The 9,338-nt window shown below is 33.2% G+C and overlaps 1 protein-coding gene across 2 annotated transcripts in view; it reads left to right on the top strand.

The window, feature by feature from the left end:
- Positions 1–2,512: 2,512 nt before the first annotated feature.
- LOC110027574 (serine/threonine-protein kinase EDR1-like) overlaps positions 2,513–9,338 on the top strand; it is a 77,787-nt gene continuing 70,961 nt past the window's right edge. For both annotated transcript variants that reach the window (XM_020729062.1, XM_020729061.1), the window contains exon 1: positions 2,513–2,739. The gene's annotated coding sequence lies outside the window, so the exon portion shown is untranslated. The remainder of the gene's footprint in view (positions 2,740–9,338) is intronic.

Here is a 9,338-nt window from a genome sequence, read left to right as displayed (position 1 = left end):
ACCGATTACAACCTGTAATACCAAACTATTACCTTTGTAGTAACCAACTATGACCTTTATGATCAATTACAACTTTCAACTATGACCTACCACTATTGCAGTTACTGACTATAATTTTTATGACCAGACACTACCTTTGTAGTAACCAAATACTACTTTTGTGGCCTATTAATATTTTTACAACTTCAAATTTCAGCTTATATGACCAACAACTGCTATTTCATCCATCTACTACATTCTTTATGACTAGCTACTACCTTTATAACAACCATCTGTAATCTTTGTGGCTAAGTACTACTATTAACGGTTTCAAGTATAGCCCATGTGACCAATTATCGATATTGTAGCCACGGACAACAACTTTTATTGTCAACTGTTGCCTTTGTGATAATCAATAAAGACCATTGTGAACAATTGTCATTATTGTAGCTAAGAACCATATTTATTGTAGTCTAATTATGACTGTTATGATTAATATACTATTGTACATTTATAATTATCAGTTTTGTAATTTCATTTTCTCTAACTCAGAAGAAGAGTGACCTATGTAATTACAATTATATAATGAATTACATTGACTATGCCGGGCCCCATGATATTTTTCATTTCTAAGATTTTTCCATAAAAAAAGTGGGTCTCCTCTCCTGTTACTTTTTATTTATTTTTGTGTGTTAGATATTTATGCGATGCTAAGACTTAACTTATTACTCTATCATCACGAATCTTCTTGCACATGATAATTTAACATCGTCAGCGAGAAAATAATCTCCGCATATAGAAATACACTCTTCTTTAATGGTTAACAAATGCAATACAAAGGCTTCTCACTCTATTATTTTCCATTACAAGGCAAACTCTCAAAGTCTGGGGAGCCAAGCTTTCGTTTTGCTTCTTAGTTATATACTTCGCCCATCTGGTGAATGAACATCCTTTGCACCTCAAGAAGATCATGCAAAAAAAAAAAAGGAGAAATCTCAAAATGGGATCCTTAGAATTTATCTTGAGGCTTGACAATCAACGATAGTGCATTATCGGAGGGGCACAATTATCTCAAAAATATGCTAATTAGCGGTACACATTTGGCAACCCCTCCATACAATGAAGTTCACCCTCAAGAAGTTAACATCCTTAACACTTATATATCTACAAATCCATCCCATGTATCAAAACTTAGCAACAAACCTTCAACATACGTGAAGAACATAGTTTGTCCTCATGCAATCTTTGAAAAATTACGCCGTCTAGTACAAGACGAGTTCCCTATAAGAGATAGAAGTATTTTCTCCACGCGACGTAGTTGTCAAGCGACTTCTCCTTTAGCGGAGATACAAATTATCCTTTTATATTAATGTAAAAGGGTCTTTTACCTAGCGAATAGTTTACTAAGGCCCACACCCATTATTTAGATCTATTTACTTCTTGATCTGAGAAGACTACTTCATCATATACTGAAGGTACAAAAGAGAGATTGAAATTACAATATTTTAGATGAGGATAGATCAACTCTTTTCAATTAAGAGAAGGTATAGGTTTGAGTAAAGAACGAGATGAAGAAGAAGAAAGAGGATGAAGCAAAGAAAGGTCCATAATAAAAAAGAAGGCCTAAAAGCCTAAAAATCAAATTGAACACTAGAAGAAGATTAGGGATGAAGATCTCTTGGGCTATTTTCCATAAAAATGGAAAATCAAAAGGAACCCAAGAAACCTTAAGCGGAGCTTGTGAAATCGCTATAACTTCTCTCTCTAACCTTATGAGTCGGCTCTCCAACCCCTTAAAATTAATGTAAATTTTATTTTTTGGAGGCAATTACATATAGTGCACCCAAAGCATTGTCATTTACAAATCAATTACCATCTTTCATCCATTTTTCGTGTTCTCACTCAAATATCAAAATTCATGATAAAAATCCAAACCATATTTTTCATTTTAATAAAATTCTCAATTATTTAATCATGATATACGTAAATGTAAATGCATCGATCCAATAATTTTAAAAAAAATCACCCGAGCACTTGATTTGTAAATATCAGTATTCTGAGTGCTTTGAAAGTAATTATCTCCGCTCTTTTTTTCTTTTGTTATTTCTATTTCTATTCCGTCACATCGTGAAAGTGCAATTAGCTGTTCCGTCGAGCTGTGCAAATCTTTATTAATTCCATTCATCCGTGAAAACCTCTGTTTGGTTCTAATTCTGCCGAATCACAGCGCCACATGCTATCGTTAGGTCTTCCAAATCCGGACAGCCCGTAAATCAGCATAAATGGCTATTTTTTTTCTTAATATTATATTTGAAAAAAATCGATTTGTAAATCTGAAATTGCATTACAGCACGCGGCAATCTCCATATAGCTGATGAGATGAATTAGTCACGTGACATTCTACCGGCACGCTTCGGTGGCCCACTTCCAGCTCACCACTTCTCCAACGACCCACATATTCGACCCGAACAGCCCATCAGCCCACTATGCAACACGGGGAGGGGGGAATAAAAAAATAAAAATGGAGGCCTGTAACATTAGGGAATAACGTCTTCAATAACTCTGAACCCTCCAAATTTCGCTTCCCTGCTTCTGCGATACTTCATCATCTTCTCCAGAGTTGTGAACCCTTCAGCGCTTCGCACCGAACCCTTATTTTCGCGCTGCGTAGATATCGAGGTCAGGCCGCCGCACTCTCGGTTTCGGCATCGGAGCGGCCTCCGAAAGACTATGTTGGGGCCCGATTGCGCTGATATTCGAGTGAGTTCCTTGAGATCTGCCGTCTCTGCTCATTCCTCCGTCTTTTCTATATTGGATTCGATCCCCATTTCTTTAATCTTTGTTCTGTTTCATTTAATTTTTGGAAAGAATGAAGTTCACAACACGTTGCTTACTGTTGGTTTGGGATCTGCGTGGCCTCGGATTTCTACAATTTGAATAAGGTTGAACCTTGGCAGTCTTTAATTGATGCCTTTTTGGGAAAAGAAGTTGTATTCGCTTGTTTTGGTTTTGGAAATTTATGCGTGGGTCAAATTTCACCGTGTCAGGCGGATTATTTCAAGTACATGCGCTTCTAGCATGCGAACTTGAGCAGTTTCATTGTGAATTCTTGAAGCCCCTCGCATCCTTTGGTGCAAGCATATATTCAGCTCTACATCATGCCTTTGATATTATTGCGTCTTAAATTTGGTTGAATGATTTCGGTTTTTCTGTTATGATATCTGAAAGTTTTGGGACTGTGATGAGAATTAGATTTACGAAGTCTGAACTTCTATGCATGAGTGATTAGGCTGTTTATAAGCGAATTTGAAGATTCTTTCCGACTCTGATATTCGTATTGGAAAGCAAGTTTGATTGCCCACGAGCCATCTCCTGCCATTGAAGCTTTACAATTATATTTCGGAAGATTTACATACACCACACAATTTCTGTGTGTTTACATAAATGTTGTATGCTAGAATATATACTGATTCTTTTTTTTGTACGCGCGGGATGGAGATTTTGATTTTTATTATATTGACATGCCCTTTTGACTTGAAGTACTTGATTTTATTACGTCAAACTTTAGCAAGCAGGCCTCAGCAGGAGAAGTCATAGGATATTCGAGCTTTATTAAAAAAGTTTTAGAGTTCAATGCAAAGAGAAGAACATTTTTTTTTACTGTGGAAGGTCAAACAAAATGACTTGTTAATGAAAGTACAGACTGATGAGAGTGTTAATTGAATCTTGCTTACTTAAACCAGTAAAAGTCTTTGTTTTCTGTTATTATTTGATATGTAGCATGCTATCAAATGGTTTTACATAACCTATGCTATGATATGGTGATCAATTTAATGGTTTTACATAACCTATGCTATGATATGGTGATCAATTTGATTGTCCTTGAAAACAATCTCTTCTTTATGAAGTTGTTCTGTGCTACTTCGTTAGGAGGATAAGATTGTTGATCTCTGAGTTGAGGTGTTGTGCTAATTGGTTTGTTGTTGATTTATGTTTGTCATGTTGAAGATGGTCTCTGACTTTCATCTTTTGAAGCACTTATGGATGGAAGGTTAGGACACTTGATCGCCAATTCCCAGTTTTTAACAATTTATGGAATGCCCTATTGGTAATAGGTGCTCAACAACTTAATTTTTCATTTGCAATGAAAAGTTTAAAAAATTAAACTAATTCCTATTTTTTCTTATGGGAAGAAATTTCTCATGGGAAGAAGTTTCTCATTGGGAGTTACAACTTGGATTATTTATTCAATGGAAAAAATGATTGGGAAGTGTGGACGAGTCTACGTGTGAACATGTACATAATGGGAAATGAAAGTGTTAAATGAGGATTGCTTGCTAAAATGCAAAACAATTTCTCTTAAGAGTGGGTGAAGATTTCATGCCTATGCAATCCATTTTGATTAGCAAAGAGTTTAAAATTGGCTTAGTGAATTATCTTGAAGAGTTATTAAGATAGGATGGAGATTCAAATTTTTAATGGTGGTAGGGCTGTCAAAAAGGCTCCTTGTTCGCGAACAACTCGTGTTCGGCTTGTTCGCTAAGTTAATGAGTCGAACACGAACAAAGATTTGTTTGTTCTTGTTCAGCTCGTTTTGGCTCAATATACTAATCAATTATATATATAAACACACACACGCACACACACCTTGTTTTCTGCATGTTTTAAATTTGTTTTTCATTTTATTGAGTCTATCTGTATCCTTTTGTTGGGGTATTACTGTACTTGTATCATATGGTAATGTGCCTCTTTGGGTTCTTCTCATACAACATTTATGTATCATTTTCTATTTCAATAAAATCAGCCATTGGGTTTTTCATAAAATATATGTATATATATATATATATATATAAAATTGATTACAAAGCTACAAAGATCTATAATCAATTAAAAGTATTAACTAAGAAAATGGAGTAAATATTATTAAATTAGATTCAAATGATGTTTTAATATAAACAATAATTTTTAAATATTGCCCTAACTCTTAACATATTATGGTTACGTGATTAGGGCTGTCAAAACGATTTTTTGTTTGTGAATAGCTCGTGTTTGGCTCGTTAAGTAAACAAGCCGAACACGAACACACTTTTTGAGCTTAAAATATAAACGAGCCAAACACGAGTTGACCCTGGGCTCGATCGTGTTCGGCTCTTTTACACCCCTAAATGGTGGTAAATCAGTAAAAAGATGCCACTGAATTCTAATGTGTTTCTCTAGTTTTACCATTAGCACCGATAACTTCTTGCTTCTAAGAGTTTCATAAGAATGCTTTTTGATGGGTCTTCTTTATACTCTCTCTTGCTTCACGCTTTATTTGCTTCTCAATCTCTAGTTAGTCAATCGATAGTATACTTTGGTATAGTCCAAATGCTGCAAAATACTGACGAATCATGTAAGTATACATGCTATTCAAGAAGCATACAAAACGGAGTCCGTCTATCTATTCCACGAGGAACAAGCGAATTCCCAAAGTGAAAACCTCTAGCCTACTGATTTTGAATCTAACCGAAGGTATAAAGTTCATATATTTTTGGAAAGTCACTAATCCTAAGGTTCAAAATAATTAAAACTTAAATTAATGAGGTGAGGATTTCAACAAAGTTTTATGATACTAGTAAGATACCCCCCTGAATTGGTTTTACAGGATTCTATGTTCGATTGAGTGATTCAAATTGTATGCGACAATCAGGAGCAGAACTCCTCTTTATCCCATTCCGGACGTCCAAGAAGGTTTGACAATCATACATATTTAGTTCCCTAAATCAATTGATTAGCCCACGATTCCGTATTTCACAAGATTGCACTAACCTAAAAGCAATATGTATATTCTTCCAAGCTAAACTCGAAGATCACTACTAATTTTAACTATCCAACCGGACATGTTGAATATAAATGAATGATTAAACAACTTTTAATTCCTACTTCACTAATTCAAGGTAGAATGATAATTCTACTCAGTAATCATGCTTGAGAACAACGTAATCATTTCATTTAAGGGAAATATCAAAAACACAAGTTTAAAGGATAAAACCCACATCAAGAAGATTGCAAATTTGTGTTTCTTTCTTCTCCAAATGAAATGGTGAGATTACAAGCACTATTAAACATGGAAAATCTTGCAATCACTTCTCACTTCACTCACTTGCATTTGGAACTTTTTGCTCTGGTGTTTTGTCTTCACTCCTATGTGCGTAGAGTGACCATATCCTTCCGTCAAAGAGGCTTTTATTCCTTCCTTTGCAAATCAATGCTTTTGAACCGCACTAACCATCAAAATGTGTGAGCTGATGCTTCTGCTTTGGCATGCGATGCCTAGGCGTCGGTTCCTAGCCTGATGGTTCAACCCCTATTTTTTGCCTTTTCTATATTTGGGATCAAATGATGACTCCTTGGGCGCCTTGGCGCTTCACTTCGGTGCTTAGGCACTACTTTTCTACTTAGTTTTTCTTTTTGGTTCTTGGGCTCCGATGAGTCTTCTAACCTAAATCCTGCAAATAGATCACAAACTTCTATTAAAAGTATAAAGTTAACATAAAAATAGATTAAAATAAAACATATCTGATTGTATTTTCAGTACACATCAAATTTTACTAAATTTAAATTTTACTTGGCCTCAAGTAATTTTAAAATATAAAATTAGAAAATGTAAATCAACGATTAAAGATTTGATGCTTTCTAATTACATAGAAAATATATTTTTGTAAATGTTGATTTGTATTTTCTTTCAAATTAAACTTTCAGAGTTCTCCCCTAATATCATGATATAACAAATTGTAATATAAACTTATATAATTTTCATAAGTTACTTATATCATGCTTAACTAAAATAAAATCAATATCAACCTTAAAATCCAGTTATCTATTTAATTAAACTATTATATTCCAGTTACCATTTTCTCTATTTTTTATGAACATTTTTATAAAGTTTTTTTTGCTTTGTTTTTATTATTATTATTTTTTATTTCCCTTTTTCTATATCTTTTACTTTTGATTACTATATCTGGTTTAGCTCTTATAATGATTTTGATTCCCAACAATGCGCTCAAGTTAAATTTTCATTACCATCCTAACTTAATTTAAAAGCTTATAGGTCAAGATGTGGTAATTAAGAATCAGTTTATTTTAATTAAGTAGTGACTAAAAGTATTGAATTATCAAATTTATATACAGTTAATATTTAACAAATTATTTAGGAATAGTTATAAAGGTAAGTAATTATTATTGTTAGGGATCAATGGTTAATGAATAACAACTTTTTTCTAAATATTCCAGAAACACAAGCCACTTTTGTTTGTATGTTTTTATCTTTCTTAGTTTGATTTATCTTTAACTACGACTGCCACCTCTATTTACATGCCTCTTCTAAACTTATTCATAACAATATACATACACGTACAATAGAACAAAGAAGTGAACATTAGAGGGTAATAAAAATTGCTTGGCGACTAAAATTAAAAACTATGTAATTAAACAGAAAAAATATATGAGCAAAGTAAGGTAGAACAAGAGTACAAAATAAAAAGATTTATGTCATATGAATATAAACGTAAATCTTAACAAAAAAATGCAGGTACAAGCTCAACATCTAAAGCATAAACAAGCCAAATTTTGATTTCGAGCTCCTAAGCTGCATGGGAGGTAAGTGATTTTAGGAAATCTTGCAAGCAAAATATACTCAAATACAACAAAAATAAAAGAAAATATATTCGATTGCCTTTGAATAAGTGTTTAGTTTAACGTCATCATCTTGACGAAACCTCGCACGAGCATAATAAAGCAAGCGATCATGCAATCACATTACATGATAACGCTTTGACTATTTCCCAAGTAGCGCTTGGTTTAATATCCTCAACGTGAAGAGGTCTGATTTATTATTTCAAAGTTTTTATCTAGAATCATATATCTAATTTATTAATCCTCAATTTATCGTCTAATATTTGAAATATCCTGAATTCTCTCCCAACAAATTCAGGTGTGATTCCATAGTTTCCTTTTTTTGAAATATTTAAATTTTCTTCTCCAATTTTTCATTTAAAATTTCATGCAACCTTTCTATTTCCACTCTTAAGCATTGGTCAGAGGTACAAGGGGTGATGTAAATTCATGAATTTGAAAAGTGTCTTCCTCATTTTGCGCTCTAATAGTTAACTCATCTTTTTGTAAATTAATGTTCTCTTGACTAGTTGCTAGAAAAGTTCAACCAAAAATAATTAAGATTTCAACATCTTTTTTATATCCAACATGAAGAAATCAGCAGACAAGATGAATTTTTCTACTTTTATTAAGACATTTTCTATCGCCCTTTGTGAAATTTAAAGAACGATCATCTAATTGAAGAGTCACAGTGCGAGGTTGAAGCTCTCATAGTCATAGTCTTTCAAACACTGATAAAGACATTAGGTTTATGTTAGCTCTTGAGCAACATAACATCTTTCCATTAAATCATTCTCCGATAGTGCAAGAAATGATTAAACTATCCGTATCATTTAATTTTTTGAAAGTTTTCTTTAAATTATAGCACTACAATTTTCAGTTAAAACCACAATTTGAAAATTTAAAAATTCACTTTGTTCGAAAATTGTTTTATAAAGTTTTCATAATTAGACATTTATTTTAGTGTTTCGGCAAATTGTATGTTAATAATGAGCTTCTTGAAGATTTCTAAGAAATTTGAGAATTGCTAGTTTAATTTATGTTTAATCAATCTTTAGGGAAAATGTGGTGATGATCTTTCTCGCTCTATTCTATGTGGTGAATGTATTTTTCCTGAGTTTGGAGTTAGAGTATCTACATGCCCATCACACTCAGACTCAGACTCCTCTATTTTAAGCTTTTCCACTTTAGACTCTTCAAACACATTCTCACTTATAAGTCCGATAGCATTGCAGTGCTCCACCTTTCTTAGGATTCACCTCTATATTACTCAATAACGTCTCTTGGAGTTTTGATTCAATTAATTAGCTATTTGCCCAAGTTGTGCTTTTATATTCATAATAACTGCAAAATGACTTTGTTTTTCATTCCCAATGTTTAGTATTACTTCTTTCAAAGATGGTTTCTTTTCACTGAACTGAGTAACGAGGTAAAGATTCCTTCAAAGTTTATTGATGCTAGTAAAACACTCATTTGAATTGGTCCTGCAAGATTCTAAATTCGATTTGGTAATTCAAATTGTTGTGACGATCAGGAGTATAAGTCTTCTTATCCCCTCCTGGCCGTCTATGATGGCTTGTCAATCATACATGTTTAGTTCCCTAAATCAAATCATTAGCGAGAATTCCATATTTTTCTATAGGATTGCACTAACCTAGAAGCAATATTCCTATTCTCTTAAGTTAATTTGTTTTAACCTAGCTGTT

Source organism: Phalaenopsis equestris, unplaced genomic scaffold, assembly GCF_001263595.1.
Source record: "Phalaenopsis equestris unplaced genomic scaffold, ASM126359v1 Scaffold000428, whole genome shotgun sequence".
NCBI lineage: Eukaryota > Viridiplantae > Streptophyta > Magnoliopsida > Asparagales > Orchidaceae > Phalaenopsis > Phalaenopsis equestris.
Note: the sequence above shows the minus strand (reverse complement) of the source record. Positions and strands in the feature narration are given on the sequence as shown.